The following is a 15,533-nucleotide window of genomic DNA, read 5'->3' as shown; positions in this document are numbered from 1 at the left end:
TAGTTACGATCTACTGGTGTCCAGCTCCTAAAAGCTGGTAGTTGCTTCTTGCTGTCATTGTTCAGGTTTCCTTTGTTTTCATTGCTACAGGAAGCATCTGGTGGTAGCTCTCTGCTATTAGTGGACTGGATCAAGAAAGTTGCTCTTAATGCTGTAAGCTCTGATTTAGTTAGACTGTGTAGAATTGTCACTGCTTGTTTGGCTTCAGACCAGGAAAAGTTTGTTTATAGGTTACACAAGGTTGAGACGGTGAAATGGGAGATCCTGGCAGTTATTTATGTGTTAAGGGGGATGTTCTGAGACTTTTAATCAGATCGTAGAGCTGGAGCAATGAGCTGAAGCAGCCAGACTTCCACGAGAATGTTTTAAAGTTGTTGAACGTCACAGCTTCCAGAACTGTACCAAGATCCCAGCAAGGAAAAGCAAAAAGATGGTTAATGAGGAAGGTAAGTGAGAAATAAGAATAAGGTAAGATGTATTACCAAAAAAGAGTGAGAGAGTTGGAGGCAGAGGAAAGCCTGTGAGAGGAGCAGAGATAACAGAAGGTGTGATCATGAATAAATACAAAGTAAGCATTGAAGAAAAGACTGAGATAAGAGGTGCATTTTTTTCCTTTCAGAAAAGGAGAAAGAGCTTGATGAAAATTAGTAAGATAAGGTCTTTGTTTTATGAGTTTCCGAGCAATTCAGGTATGGAATTGAACAGCGTGAAATATGTAATAGGTTGGTGATGGGAATAGAAATGAAAACCCTAGGAAAACAGTTGCCTTTTCTTAGTGTATCTTTGTTGTAGGAAGTGTTGTGTTGCAGAAAACGAGACACAATTATGTGGTATATGGCTGTAGGCAAAACTAAGGTGCTGAATTGTAGCAATCTGTAACATGAGATGGAACAAAAGGCATGAGGATTGAGGCAGCATAGGATGTGCCCCAGTATTAGTGGTTCTGTAACATATCTGTGCACCGCCCACTTTACAAGTGTGAATATAGAAAAACTGATTGAAATTCATTCTTTCCTTTACCTTACAGGAAGACATGAAATAACAGATACCCTACATTATAGGAAGTCTGTGTATCTAATAGCAAGTCTATGTCAGGATGTTCCACGGCGTCAGTGTGTTAAGTCAGACCATCTCACCAGAAACAGACACAAGATTGAAGCATATTCTATCCATAACACTGCTTGCTACGAAGAGACAGATGAGATCAGCAGTACTCATGGAGCAGGTGTATGAAGAGTGGCATACAGCTGCTCTTTTGCATGATTTCTCAATATTGTGCTTACTCTGAAACATACTTTGCAGCTGATGTGTGTCCCTACATACATCTGCATTGACCTCTTGACCACAATTTACATTGTTATTAGCAATGGGACTGTTGGTTTTAGAAGCGGGTATAACACAAACTCAAACTGGAGAATTCTTGAGTGGTAAATAGTGGTCAAAGGGATCTCTTTTCTCCTGTTAACCTGTGAGCTTGCTAGCTTTTCCTCATGCTACTGGCTGGTTTGGAGACCTTGACAGGCAGCATTGGCTTTCCAGTTGCTCCTTGTTGCCTTTAAACTCAGGTAACTCATAGAGAAATTATCATGCGGTACTTCAAGAAAAAGGCTGCTTCTGTCTCGGACATACTCTGCTACCTTCGTACTATTGCTGTGGCAGAAGGAAAAAGCACCGTTGTGTGTGAGGTTTGTAATAGTAACAGGTGATGCAAAATCGCTTAACTTCCATCCTATGGTATAGGTATGCTTCTGCTGCGTGTTTCCTGTACAACCTGAATGTTTTCTAGTATAAGCTTTTTTTTTAGCATCCTTTGCTATTGCAAGGAAGCAGTTCAGAATTAACCCCACCATAGTGATGATGAACTTCTCTGCATATGTTCAGGTGGGCAATCAGAGATGGAACTGCAGCCCAGCTGGATGCACTCTCTGAAATTAGGTTGCAGGCCTTCATTTACTCTGCTGCAAGCTAGCTGCTGAAGTATCCAGGGTGATACTGTTACTTGTGCCAGGAAAGCTTTGGTGCTACAGGTGTTCAAGTTAACTGAATTAATGCCAGTATGGCTTTGTGCGTGGGTGATGTGCTCTTCTTTCAGATTAGTCTTCGTATAGGCGGGATGATGGAAACTGGGAATCAGTTACTTTATCACTCAGCCTTTGTTTGCTTCAAAGCTGCTGCTTGTCTGAGTAACAGGATAATAGAAGGTAATAAATATGTTTGTTCATGATTCCCACCCCAAAAAGGGGATTCAGCCATTCTGCATGGCAGTGGCTCTACAAGAGTGCTAGGTCTAGAGTATGTTCAGCTACTGCTACGTAGCTACTGCTCTCAGCTGGATATATTCACTTGTAGCTGTCTGTGCAAGGTCTTGCTTTTGAACGAAGTCGGGGTGACTACTGCGAATGCTTAGCAGTTCAGACTTCTTCACAAGACAGTCTACTCAGTAGCACTGGTTGGAGAGGAGAGAAGCGCATACTGGACCCGAAAGAACTATCTGTAAAAAGGTGAGGGCTGGCTAACTTACTTTTCTTAGAATTTAAAGGCAAGCACAGCATACAGTGGGAGAATGCCCAACATACACAAGCAGTATTTCCACTTTACCAAGACATTAATTTGTGCTTTTTTTTAAATGGCTTTATACTTAAACCATGTGAGGAAATGTTTGTGTATAACAATAAATACTTATCTTTTGGGTTCCCCCCGCCCCCAGTAATGTGTATCCATGATGCTGATGTGATGTCACTGCTTGAATTGTTGTCAGGGCCTGGGATAGTAAAGCTGAAGATGTGAGGTCATTCTGTTGATCTCTTTAAGCTTTTATTTAATGCTTTGCTCTAGGGGCCTTATGACAGCACAGTTATGTGCTGCTTCCATAATAAAGCTGGTCCTAAAATTTTTCAAGGCTTTGGGAAGAGTAGAAGGGAAAGAAGGATTATATTCCTAGAATTCAATTCAGACTTCTCATGAAACACCAGGTGCTGTTCACTGGTTTTCCTCATCCTCATAGTTTTAGCTGTCCTAGAAATAAACTGCAGAATTACTGGAGTAGGGAGGTTACACCAGGGAAGCTGCAATTGTAGTTTAAATCTCATGGTGGTGAAGGGGGTTGCGTGTGTAAGTAGGACAAAACTTACAGAAAGGCTTGACATTTCTCCTAGCTTTGCAGAAAACTGTGGAGGGAGAACCTAGATGCGAGGAGTTTATGGGAGGGAAGTAAATGGAGTTGTGGGTACGTTCATTTTTGAAAATCTGGGGGATTTTTTTTGTGCGCGTGCAGGTTTTCTTCACATATTCAAAAGACTGTGCTGATCTTCGCGGCTGGTTGGAAATGAAAGCCGCAACCTTGTCTTTGTGATAAAGTTAGCAAGTTTGGGCGGCTTTCTCAAAGTGGTTTGGTTAGTGACCTGCTGCAACGTTCAACGGGTAGCCCCGCGAAACCACACCGCTGTGAAAACAACCGGGCGCCCTGCCCAGCCAGCGAGGGCGTAACTTGTTAACCTGGGATAATGAAGGGACGGAGCAACAGGGGAAGTAAGAAAACGCGTCACGTGTGTGTGGGGGGGTAATTTGGTAGGGGCCTCCCCCCCCCCCCCCCCCCGCCCGACCCCGCGGGGTCCGGGCCGCCGCGCTGCCGGGGCGTCCCGCTAGGTGGCGCCGTGACCCAGCGCCGCCGCCGCGCGCCCGCCGGGGCAGTGGGTGGGGCTCGGCGGGGCGCGTGCCGCCGCGCTCCGGTTTCACAGGGCCGCAGCCCCCGCCGGCGGCGGGGGGGGGGGGGGGGGAGGGGAGGGGAGGGGAGGGGGGGCGCGGCGGGGCGGGGCGGGGCGGCGGCGGCTGCCCCGGGCTCGCTTGGGGCGGAGGGCGGGCCTGGTCCGCGCTTGCCCTCCCGCGGCGGCGGCGGCCGCTGGAGCCGGTAGATGCACCGAGTGGGCGTCAGGTGCTTCACAGCGTGTTCCTTCCCGCTTTGGCCGAGCAGCTTTGCTAGCGGCGGGCGCGGCGCTCACCTTCGTGAGCGCGCCGATGCTCTCAGGGGAAGGCTAGGTAGTTTTCCCTTCAAAAACAAAAACAGCCACAACCGAAAAGCGTCGCTAACCCAAACCCTTCTGCGGTACCCTCAGCAGAAATGAGTTATTGCAACTGGCGTGAAGGCTGACCGCTCCTTTGCTGCTAAAAGATGGGAGTCCTGCTTGAGATAAGCGGATGAAGTATTGCGAGGGAGCTGTGAAATTGCTCCCATTGTTGTATCTCTTTTCTGCCTCAAGGGCTTCATATTCAAGGCTGTCTCCAAACAGTTGTATCTGGAGCTTGCCTGTTCCCGAGCAGTTGAGAGTCGCACATTCAGACGCAGGCAGTAGCGCTGCTGCTTGGCGAAGTGCTGCTGTAACAAGTTAGGCACTCTGCTGTCTTCATCTGGTTGAAAAATACCACTCTCCAGATTACGTGACATAGAGCTGGCTCTGGGAAATGCGGGATCATCTGTTTATTGGGTTGTATGCTGGCTTTCCAACACTGTTGGGTTTTTATATTTTTTTTTTTTTCTTCTGTGACCACAAGGATAGGGTGTAGCATGTAAGTTACAGCACATCAGTGATTAAGATGATGATGCCAGACTTGGTCTTGATATGTCTTAAATTAATCTTCCTACCTATTGATTACAATACAAAAGGCAGCATGGGTCTTCCTAGCAAATAACTACGATACGTTATTCTTCAAAGCAAGTAATTTTTTTAATTGCTGAAGCAAACATTTCTCTTATCTGAATAAGTTTTCTCAGCTGCTGCTGGTGGAGGACAACTGACACCTTCTCAATGCTGTTTTGCCAATTGCATTTCTTTGGTGAGGGCTGGAATTCCTATTGCCTCTGACAGAGGTCTTTTGAGGTCCTTTACAAGGTGAGGTGACACCGTCTGCAGAGATATGGTACTGTAACCTGTATTACTGGTGACAATATCCAGTATTACAGCATGGCACCAGGCCGGGGCTGAATCGCTTAGATGCTGTCATTTTTACGGGGTTTGCAAAGGCTGAATCAGTTCTCTGGTCTGATTCCCAGCATGGGCACATGAGCAGATCACCCGGTGCAACGGAGGGGAGCAGCGTGGCATGCCATGAGATTACCACTCAGTCTTTGACAGCAACATCCTCTTAACGTATTGCTCCTCCTATCTCGTGAGACCATAGCTATTATTCTAAAGTCTCTGTTCAGGAACTAGGAATGCACATTTTTAAGGCACTAAACTTCTCTGGACAGCATCTTGGTTTTGAATTTCAAGGGAAATGTATATAAGTAAAACAGGCAGACCCCTAGAGCTGTTGGCCCTCTTCTTCATCTGGTTCATGAAGCCAGTTAATAAGCTGGGTGGATTTGGGCCTGCTTGCACGATACAAAGATCTGGTCCTGAGGGCATCTGAGCTATTACAGGCATAATAATTTTGCATGTATGTGAAATATATAATATCATATCCTTCAATTTCTCTCTACCTTGGACTGTTTGTGTGTTCAGAGTAGGTCTTTCTACTGTCCTCTTACAGGTGACTCGAGACACTTCTGATGGAAATAGATCCCAATTTCCTTCCATTCTTCTCAGTAGTGGCTTCATCTCCCTTTTTGCGACTGCAATTTAAGGACCTTCCATGTTTAAAATGTGAGGCATAGATTATAGTGATAACTATACAGTTAAAGTGTGTTTTTCTTGTTCTGGCATTGCTCTGTTTCTGTGAGACTGGTGTAGCATGAAGATGAGCTGTGGTGAAGCTCAGGGAGTATGTTGTGAGGAGGAATGGCTTGTTGGGAGAGTTTCTTCCTCTTTGCTCTGTGTTTGGAAGCATTTTGAGATGCCTGATGTCTGTTGAAGAAGCAGGTAGAACCCTTACACAATACATTGTAGGCTGTGATGTAATGGGGATTCCCTCTTCTCCCCCCCGCCCCCCCCCCCCCCCAAAAAAAAAAAATCAGCGGCTATCTTTCCATTTCTATTCCATTGCACACACCCAGGGTGATTTCTCTTTGGCTAGTGCAGTGCTTCATACTGCTTTTGGAGCCTCTCAATTAATGCAGACAAAGATCCTGGCATCTCTTGTGCATGCAGAGCAGCTGCTGAAAAGCTCTGTTTGAGAGCTGGCTTCTGCAAAGTATGAGAGCACTGAATGATTGTTTGGAAAAACCTTTGCTTCTCCCTCTGCCCTTCTCTCCTCTCCTGAAAATTCTGTGTCAGCTCAAAAACTGGTCTTACAATTTAAAATCATTGGCATCGGGGCTACTGCGAAGAATTTGGTGATACGAAATGCCACTGAGATGGAGGTCGTGAAAGCACTTCCTATTAGGCATCAGGTTAAACTCCACTTCTGTGTTCCTTGGGGAGGTTCTCCCAGTTCACACAATATAATTGCCCATCACTGAGGGTCTGCAGTGTCCCAACAGTACAAAGAATAGCAAGATCACAGATACAAGTAGCTATTAAATTGGGTATTTGAGGGCACAAGTAACATCACTGAAACAGGTTTCAGAGAGCTTTGTTGACTCCATAAAGTACCATGAGATTTTACTTTGTCTTTAAGCTGAGAGCCTGTTGCCTTGGTACCCACATTGCAGGTGATACCACTTAATATTCTCTGGCCCTTATGATACTAAAAGACAAAGAAATCAGGTCAAGGAACATTAAGGGTGAATTATCTTGATTTTCTAGGTTTAACAGAAAACTGGAGTTTATTGCACTGCCCTTCTGTCTGTGTAGAATTTTCCATTTTTAAGACGAAAAATTGTAATTGCAAACATGGATAATGATCATCTCAAATCAATGTGATTTTAATTTTAATGGCTACACTAATGTTTTTGCCCATTGTAATTTAATAGCTATAGTGACCTTCCTTGTAGGGATAACAGACTGAGTCACTCTGTATAGTCACATAGACACGCATGCACTCACTCACATTCAATTACATGTGTATCTAAGGAGCTACTGTTTAGCTCAGTATAGCCTACTCAGAATCTGCTGCAAGATGCGGGGGGGTTTTGTGCAAAAGGTGAACTGTGGGTCCTAGACTCTGAGAGAGATTTTCTGCCTTTAACTGCAGTAAATTAACTGTCAGTTGCTGGGTTTCAGTGCAGATACGAAGCTGACCTCTGCAAAGGACAAGTCAGAAGAGAGCAGGGGAGCCAGACAGCCAGAGCCATGAAGTTGGGGTGAGGATGCTGCACTTCTCTCTTCTTTTTTCTTTTTTTTTTTTTTTTTAATAAAAAGCAAAGCAACAAAACAAAAGATGGCTCCTAAGATTTAACAGTGGAGGCGGCCTGAAGAAGGAAGGTGGCTAGATGCCGAACCTGTGGGAGGTGTCCTTGTGACTGCAGAGGTGGATAAGCAAAGCAAGTTAGTATTGGTCTGCTGGTGGCCTGAGGGTGCATGTATGCTCTGTGGTAGCTGGTTGGAAGAGTTACCAGTGAGTAACAGAACTGGACCTGAGAGCGCAGGACCTGAGGTTTGGTGGTATCTCTGCGCAAGGAGAAGAAAATGAGGTACAGGGGGTACAGTTGTAGATAAAGTAATACTGGGGCTGACAGGTGCAAGTCTCTAAGTACTAATTTTCATGACAGCAGAGTCAGGAAAGTCACCCAGATTATTAAAAAAAAAAAGCCTATCTCGGTTAAGGAGCATACATATATGCAGAGTAATGTATACTTATATGAACATTTCTGGTTTTTTTAAATACAATTGTAGTGTCAAGGCCAGCAGGGTATTAACATAAACATGTAATTAACATTGCAATAGAGTCAAATGAATTACTGGTGAAGGATCTCAGTGGGATTGCAAATACATTCTGGGAACAGATACAGAAGAAAATCAGATGTTCAAAGAGGTGCACAGTTCAGGAAAGATTAATAAAGCTAAAAGGTATCAATAATTCCATGTTCATGGTATGACAGATGACAAAGAAGCAAAAAAAGGATAACACTGGTCAAAAAGACTCACTTTGGATAAGATATTTGTGGGAAGGATGGTAAAAAGAAAAAGATCTACTGGGCTAATGTTGGGAGGCTTGTTTGCAGATACTCAGGCTTAGATATAGAAATAGGTGGGTTTGTATAATTAAATTTGATCTGGAAAATGTAGGTAAGGAAAACAGCCATTGGGAATAGTAGGATCCAGGTAGTCCTTTGTTCAGTAATTGGCAGATTTCTTTACCGGTCATTGGCCTAATGGGAGTCATAGGTGCTGCAGGCTCATTCATGATCAGCAGCAAGGTAGTTACCAACAGAAATGATTATCAAAATCAGACCAAACTGCTTGGATTGACTGAATGCCAGTAGAGTTCCTTTAAAATGAATGGCAATTAAAGAAGACTAAGATGCTTTAGTTCAGGAAAGCAAACTTTGAGAGTAGTAACGAGCAGAGCAAGAGAGACTAATGAGCTCAAGGACTTGGCTTCAGTGGAGTCTTGGAGCTGTTGACATCAAAAATGCAAAACCTCTCTCAACTTTGAATAAGACAAAAGCTTTATAGGGAAGTGCTGCAGAGACAACTGGAACATGAAACATCATGTCTGGCAGAGCAGATTTTATGGTCCTCTGAGAAAATGTATTGGTTTAGATGGATAAGATAGGGATGAATACAAAAGATAGATAAAGAAGAGATAACAGTATGTTTTGCTGACAGGGGGATTACAGGGCTGGAGACACGTCTTTAAACATAGCCTTGAGGGGAAAAATTCTTATTGAATAGTTCAGTTCGTGATTTTGCATAAAAACAAGCGGTGTTTTGAAGGATGGATTAACATGGGCGGTCAGATGATAATGGGGTAACATCCCTTTCCCTTGGGCTTTTCCAGTGCTAGCTTATATGTTGTGGTTATAGTCCTCCTAGCCAGAACACGTCTGTGGCCAGGCTCCGCAGTGCCAATGAAACATGATACTGACATAAAGTTATGAGGCATCAACAATATGAAGAGGCTGGTGATGTGCTTCAGTGAGGACCAGGCTAACGAAAATGGGATGAAATTCAGCAATGCACAGAGTTGGGTGAAGAAATGGGTGACTACTATAAAGAATTACTCTTCCAAGCCAAAAGCATGGCAATCGGAAACAGCAAAGTAAGTATGCTGGGCACATTGGTTGATCAATGGTTCACAGGTGTCATAGGTGCAAAGTAACCAGGAAGAAATACCTATGATTCTGATTTCTTAAGGTACCTCAAATGAAGAATTGGCAGAAGAGAAGGAATTAACTCCACTGTTCAAGGTGTTAATGTGCAATGCTGTGTACAGTTCCAGTCTCCCATTTTCACCACAGATTATCTCCAAAGTGGAGTGATATAGCGGGAAGGGACACTTGGATGATCAGGAGAATTTAAATCACCTAAGAAGATGAAAGCTGAGAAACAATGATCTTTGCCTGTAAATACATCAAGGGGATAAACTCTGGCAGGAGGAATAGCTCTTTAGGCCAGTTTTGTCCTTTACACTAAAGAGGAATGGATTAATATCCAAATTTACTCCAAGAAGTATATTTGGACCAGAAGATGATTCCTAACCATGGAAGTGCTATCTTCCCAAGAAGAGTGATGGGGATGAAGACCACAGGTAGGTGTAAGATGGTGCTTGAGGAGTCCTGTGACAAGTCAGAGGTCCCTTTCCGTTCTCTGATCCAGCGTCCTGTTACCAGCATGTGCTTGCAGGGTTTGCAGTTTGTAAGGAAGCATCCAAAGTGACCCGGTAGTACCATATCCCACTGAAGCCACAGGGCACATGTAAGAGCTGAAGTGTAACTATTGGATTGGGAATCTGTCCTCAGCACCAAAAGTAATGCTTGCCTCTGTGAAAAATCAAATTAGATTCCTGAAGACACTTGGTGATCTGGATTTTATTTGAATGCATCTTCCAAAAGACTAATAATACTTGCTTTGGGGGCTTCAGGGAGCTCTCATTTCTTACGCTGTTTTCACTGTCAAAAGAAGAAAATCACTGGATCAGCCTGGGTTGTCAGAAGCTCAAGAAAAAAAAGTATTAGATGCCAGCAGTTTAAATTGGGTCATGCCTGGACAGAAGTTTTATTACTTGTGGCAAAGCCTATTATTAAGGATACTGTGAGTGACTCCTATCATACGTTAAAATAGTTTCTTTGGTCTCTGGTTAAAGGCAACTTTGAGTGTCTTGGAAGTTTTGTCTACAAAAATGGTGGTAGACAAATTAATTCCTATGTGCAACGGATTTGACATCTATCCTTAACTCACCTGTTATCCTTATTAATCTGAATACAAAGCTGGGTAAAAAAAAGAAATGCCTGTTATTAATATCAGTATGGTAATACTCTTTAACCTCCTGTAACTTAAAACATTGAGAATGGCTTTAACAAAGATTTTACACAAAACTTGAACCAGGCTCCCTAAACCATTCAAGGTTAGAGCTTTTAGCAGAGGCTAAACCTTTCAAAATGGGTTCATGGGCTCTGGTAACAGGAGTCTCCAGTGAACTGCCCACCACACTGGGCTTCCCATAAGCTACAGACAAGGCTCTTGCACTCCTGCCACTGTGTGTTTGGTTGTACAGTAGCTGTCTTCCCCGGGTACTGGCATGTCGCTTTGGAGGCTGCTGTGGTGATGGAGTCCTGAATCTTAGACACAAATAAGAAAAGACACAGATAAGGAAAGACATAGAAACGTAAGAGACAAGAAGGATGTAAAAATGCTATAATGAACTCGTGTGTCTTGAGAAAACCTCTAATCTAATGAGAATGGATTTTGTTTGAGAGATTATACTGGTACAATTAATTATTCATGGCAGCGACATCGTTAGGATTTCATTTTATTTAAAGGCCTCTAAGTGACTTGGAAAATTGGGTTAAGCTGAAGAAGAGTTTCAGTAGAGAGGCAGAGGAAAGCTTTTCCTTTTATTGGCTTTGTCTAATATTTTCTAGATAGCTATTAGAAGTACAAACACAAATTACACTCAAGCTCTAACATTCCTGCATTAAATGTGGGCATAAATTTGAACCGCATAAATACGAAATCTGGGCCAAATGGGAATCTAGATGGCTTTTTGTGGGACAAGTTAGATACCATTTAAGTGACCTACTGTCACTTGTCAGGGATTCACTGTGTTTCAGTGCTGTACATTAACACCGAGCTGTGATTGGTGGCTCCTCGTCTGCGTTTCCACATTGGGCTCCTAATGTCTCCCATAGTGGAGTGAGGGGCTACGTGGCCCTTCTGCTTGTCCTGCAGTAGCATAAGTGTGGGCACAAATAGAGAATCATGGGCCTGTTACCCTAAAACCAAAGAGGCTTTGGCTGGGGTACATCCAAAACAAGATTTAGTCTTTCCCTTGCTTCAGTAGAAAGCAAAGGTAGAAATGGTACTAAAACCCAATAGCGGCCAGGCCTCTCCTTCATGTACAGTAGCTAAAGCTCTTTGCACTTGACCACACCACTAAGTGTATTGCCCATATTGACAGACAGGAGTGCTTTCCTGGATGGCTTCCCCCTTCTGTGGAGAGGACAGCCTGTATTCCAGCCTGCACGGGGGCCATTGTGTGCCCACAGACAGCCCTGTTGTATGGCCTGAGACCACGTGTCCTGCAAGGTACAGCTCATCGGGACAAGGAGTACCTTCTCCTGCCCCCCCACCCCAGTAAATCTATTCCTGATTCACAGATAGGTTACGTGGCCTCAGAGCTGCTAACACTTGTACGCTGTGGAGGTTATTTTTTTCTTTAACACATGGATGCTTAGCCTGGGAACTACCCAGGCATCTGAGTGTTTGAAAAGTCTGGTTTTCTTTTGCTTTTTCTAATGTTTATTTGTTCCTTCCCTTGTAATTCTCCTCGTTAACTCATGGACATCATTCAGGGACAGATTTAAATCGAAGCAGACAGACTCCAGTTCTGCTCTGTCCCTCGAACAGCAGAGATTTGTTTAAGAGCACTGTCGGGAGCACACTTGGTATGACTGGAATGCTCAGGGCTTTATTTTTCATTTCACGTCATGTGCAAACTAAGCTGGCTATAGCTTGAGATGTTCACATCGCCGCGGTGGTACCATGTCTGCCTCGGTTGGCTGGGGGTTGTGTAAATTATTTACAACAGCTTTACTGGGGAGGCTCACAAACAATGGACTGGCCACCAGGAGGAACGTGGGGGATGAAGCTCATATGGACCGAGGCTCAGGGCCTTGGGTAATCACATTGGGCAATGGCTCTTCAAAATGAAAGAGCATGTCTCCAAGTACTAGTCTGGATCCAGTTTCAGGCTCGGCCTGAAACTCAGAAACAATCACTCTCTTGCTTTGATGTCTGGAAGGGTTTGTTTCACAATGCTTATATCTAGCTGACACTGGGAGGGAAAAATCCTATTGAAATTTTCTAATTAAGAAGAAGTTTCAATAAGACAATTGCCATTTGTCCTACAATCCCCAAGCATTGTCTTACATGAAAATCTACAACAGCTCCAAGCTCCCAAGCTCCAGCTCACCTGAAAACAGCCAGGCCACAGCATGGTTTTGGCTGGCATGAGGGTTATCACCTGGGTCAGTCCGAAATCAAAAGCGGCAGCTATTGCTGATTTGCTAAAGCTGGTATTTGCCAGTGGCATCTCCCAGGTGCTGTCTTGGACATCTTGTTGGAGCTGCAGCTCAGCCAGGCTGGGAAGGCACAGCTGTACAGCCTCTCCTGGCTCTCCTGCACCTCCCTGCTGGTGGGCACTGCACCTGTGAAGCTGTGTGTGCAATTGCTTCCTTGGAAGGCTAGAGGGATTGTAGGTGAATCTTTTTGAAGCGTGGAGTACCTCTAATTGCTGCTGCAATGCGAAGATACGGAGAGTGCTCAGCACCCTGCAGATCGAGGCTTATTAGAATAAGATGGCCTCCTAAAAGCATGTGTAGGCAAATGCATTGTGCTGGTGGTGAATTGATTTCCACTGAAGAGCTTGAGATGTCTTAGCTTTAGGACTTCAGGTGGCTTTCCTTTGGGCAATATTATCCTATGTTTTATGGTGTATATTGCATAAGGGTGGACATCTCTGCTCCTTCTGGTGGTGTACTTAAGACTGCTTGTTTTCCTCTGGCTGCGGCTGGGGAGGATTGGCAATGTCTTCCCATAGTGTCTCATCTTAATCAGCTGGAATAGGTGATTATTTTGGGCCATGAAGCCTCTCTCGGTCCCCTGGGGTCCTGCTTACGCTGCTCACCAAGAGGAAAATTTTTGCACTTTAAACACTGGGGCTCACAACCTCCCCAAACTTCCAATAGATGAAATGTGGCTGCAGCCCGAGTGTTTATTTAGACTTCAAGAAGAAAGAACCACAGAAGGGAAAAAATCTATCCAAATAATAAGACCTTTTCTCCTGATGACTTTTCGATGACATTATTTTGGTGGCTAGACACTTGACTTTACAGTATGTAAATATTCATTTGTTTTCCCATATGAGGAGAAAGTTCAAGTCAAATAAATTCAAGTCAATTTGGTACTCTCATTTCTCTCCTTTTAAAAAGCTCCCTATTATTTTTGCAACTAAGTAATATGTGTTTGACTAGCCATTTTCCCATGAGTGACCTTGGATAAACAAAATGATTTTAAAAATAGAGGTGAAAAGTAACTTCTCAGTACAGTAATTCTAGCACAGAGCAGTTCTTTTATCATTTGTGGTCTGCCATGGCAAACATAAAGCTTAATCCTGTACATGAAAGTTGACTGGTCAATCCTTAACACATGAAAATGGTTTTACTTTGGTACTGGTTTGCACAAACTTGAATTATTCTTCCTGGGACTGTAGTCGCACTATTCAAACTGTTGAAGTGCAGCAATGCCTTTCTAATCATACATTGTTAAGTCTCAGTCATGCAGATCCTTGCTAAGCAACACTTCTGAGGATGTCCCTTAGCTCAGGCCCAATTTTTACCCAAGTGAATTTCAAAACCCCTCTTCACTTGATTAGAGCAGTGCATTAGGAGCTGGACAACAGCCTCATTGAATCAGGGCAGTACAAGCATGTGTTGCTTTACAAACACAGATCCAAACTACCACCAGGTCTGCAAAGGTTTGTGTTTCTGGGCTCAGTCGGCCCATTAGTCTACCTCAGAGAAACTTGCACAGTTTGATCCTGTTGACTTCAGTGAGAGTGAATACCTCCTTTGTGTATATGTAACTGTTTTCTTCATTTGGGATAGATTTTGATGTGTCGCACCTTTGAGTATTTGCTTAACAAGACAATCCCTTCTTTTGGGAAGACGAGAGGCTTTGGAGTCTTTCCTCTCTGTTCTTTCTAAGGAGAAACAGTAGCTCCTTCCTCAGGGGAGTAAGGATGAACATTGTGTAGTCCTAAGGCAGGAATTGGTGCTTGCTTTGGTTCCTTTAAGTGTCCCAAACCAAAAATCCTGCAGTACAGGATTTTTGGTCTGTTTTTTTTCTCTAACAAACCAGGGAAAAGCCCTTAGAAGGATGACACTGTGTGTTTTTTCTTCTCAGAAGAAACATTAGTCAGAAAAACTAATGGCATCTACTAAGCTCTGTTACCTCAGGATGAGATGACTTGAAATGGTATCAGCTGGGAGAAAGCTAGTTCCAAGCTACAGCTGATATGAATTAGCACAGTCCTGGCAGGAGCCTATAGAAAGCCTGGGAGCCTTATGCAGCTGGCAGGAGAGGGTTTAATGTTGCTAAGTCTGTAAGGGATTGTTGGGTTAGTGTGGTCTGAGTTAGTATTGTGAGTGTAAATGGTGAATGGCTAGGAAGATCCTTGCCCTCGAGGGCTGTGTTGATAAATACAACTTTTGAGTGTGTTGAATCTCCCTGAACCATAAGTAACATGCTGTAGGAGGGTTGTGTAGGAAAGGATAGGTGCAGAGAATTAGGTGCCATCTTTTCATGGATACTGTTCCTTTGATTTGGGTAGACTGGTGTGACTATGAGGCAAGTCATCTGGGACTAAAACTAAGTGGAAAACTGATTGGCCTTCATGGAGACTGTTAAGAGAGAGGGGAGTAAAAGTTTCACTGAAGAGGAAGAGGGTAAAAATGATATGCAATTAAACAACTTGGAAGCCGAGCAAGGAAATACAAAGCTAAAAGAAAAGAAATGTTAGCAATCCTAAGCGCAAAGTCACTTGCTAAGACTTCTTGAAGGCACCTGGATGTCTAGCTCCCATCCTATCTCAATGCCTTGGGTAGCTAGAAAATACTTCAGGCATTCAAACTTCCATGCAGAGCCAGTATGGAAAGGGACAGCTGACAAAGCTGTACTGGAGTCAATTCAGTTTGGTTCAGCAGATCTGGCTGCTAAAAAATGCCCTTGGCAAGCTCTGCTTTGGTTGCCTCCTCTCCTAGGAGTTGTGTTGCCTGTGCTGGACTTGTTTGGTTCCCTCCCTCTCTCCTTCCCCTCAGCTTTTGCAGGCTTGGACCTTCCCCCAGAGCTGGCTGGTGTTAGTTTGACATCACACCCAGCAGTGATAAGCATGTGTCTGTTTTTTTTTTTTTTTTTTTGAACTGGAGGTTGTTTAAATATATCAGTGAAACACTGTGTACTGGGGAACAGGAATAATAAACTTCTGAAAACTCTAGG

The sequence above is a fragment of the Phalacrocorax carbo genome, chromosome 2 (genome assembly GCF_963921805.1).
Source record: "Phalacrocorax carbo chromosome 2, bPhaCar2.1, whole genome shotgun sequence".
Lineage (NCBI taxonomy): Eukaryota > Metazoa > Chordata > Aves > Suliformes > Phalacrocoracidae > Phalacrocorax > Phalacrocorax carbo.
Note: the sequence above shows the minus strand (reverse complement) of the source record.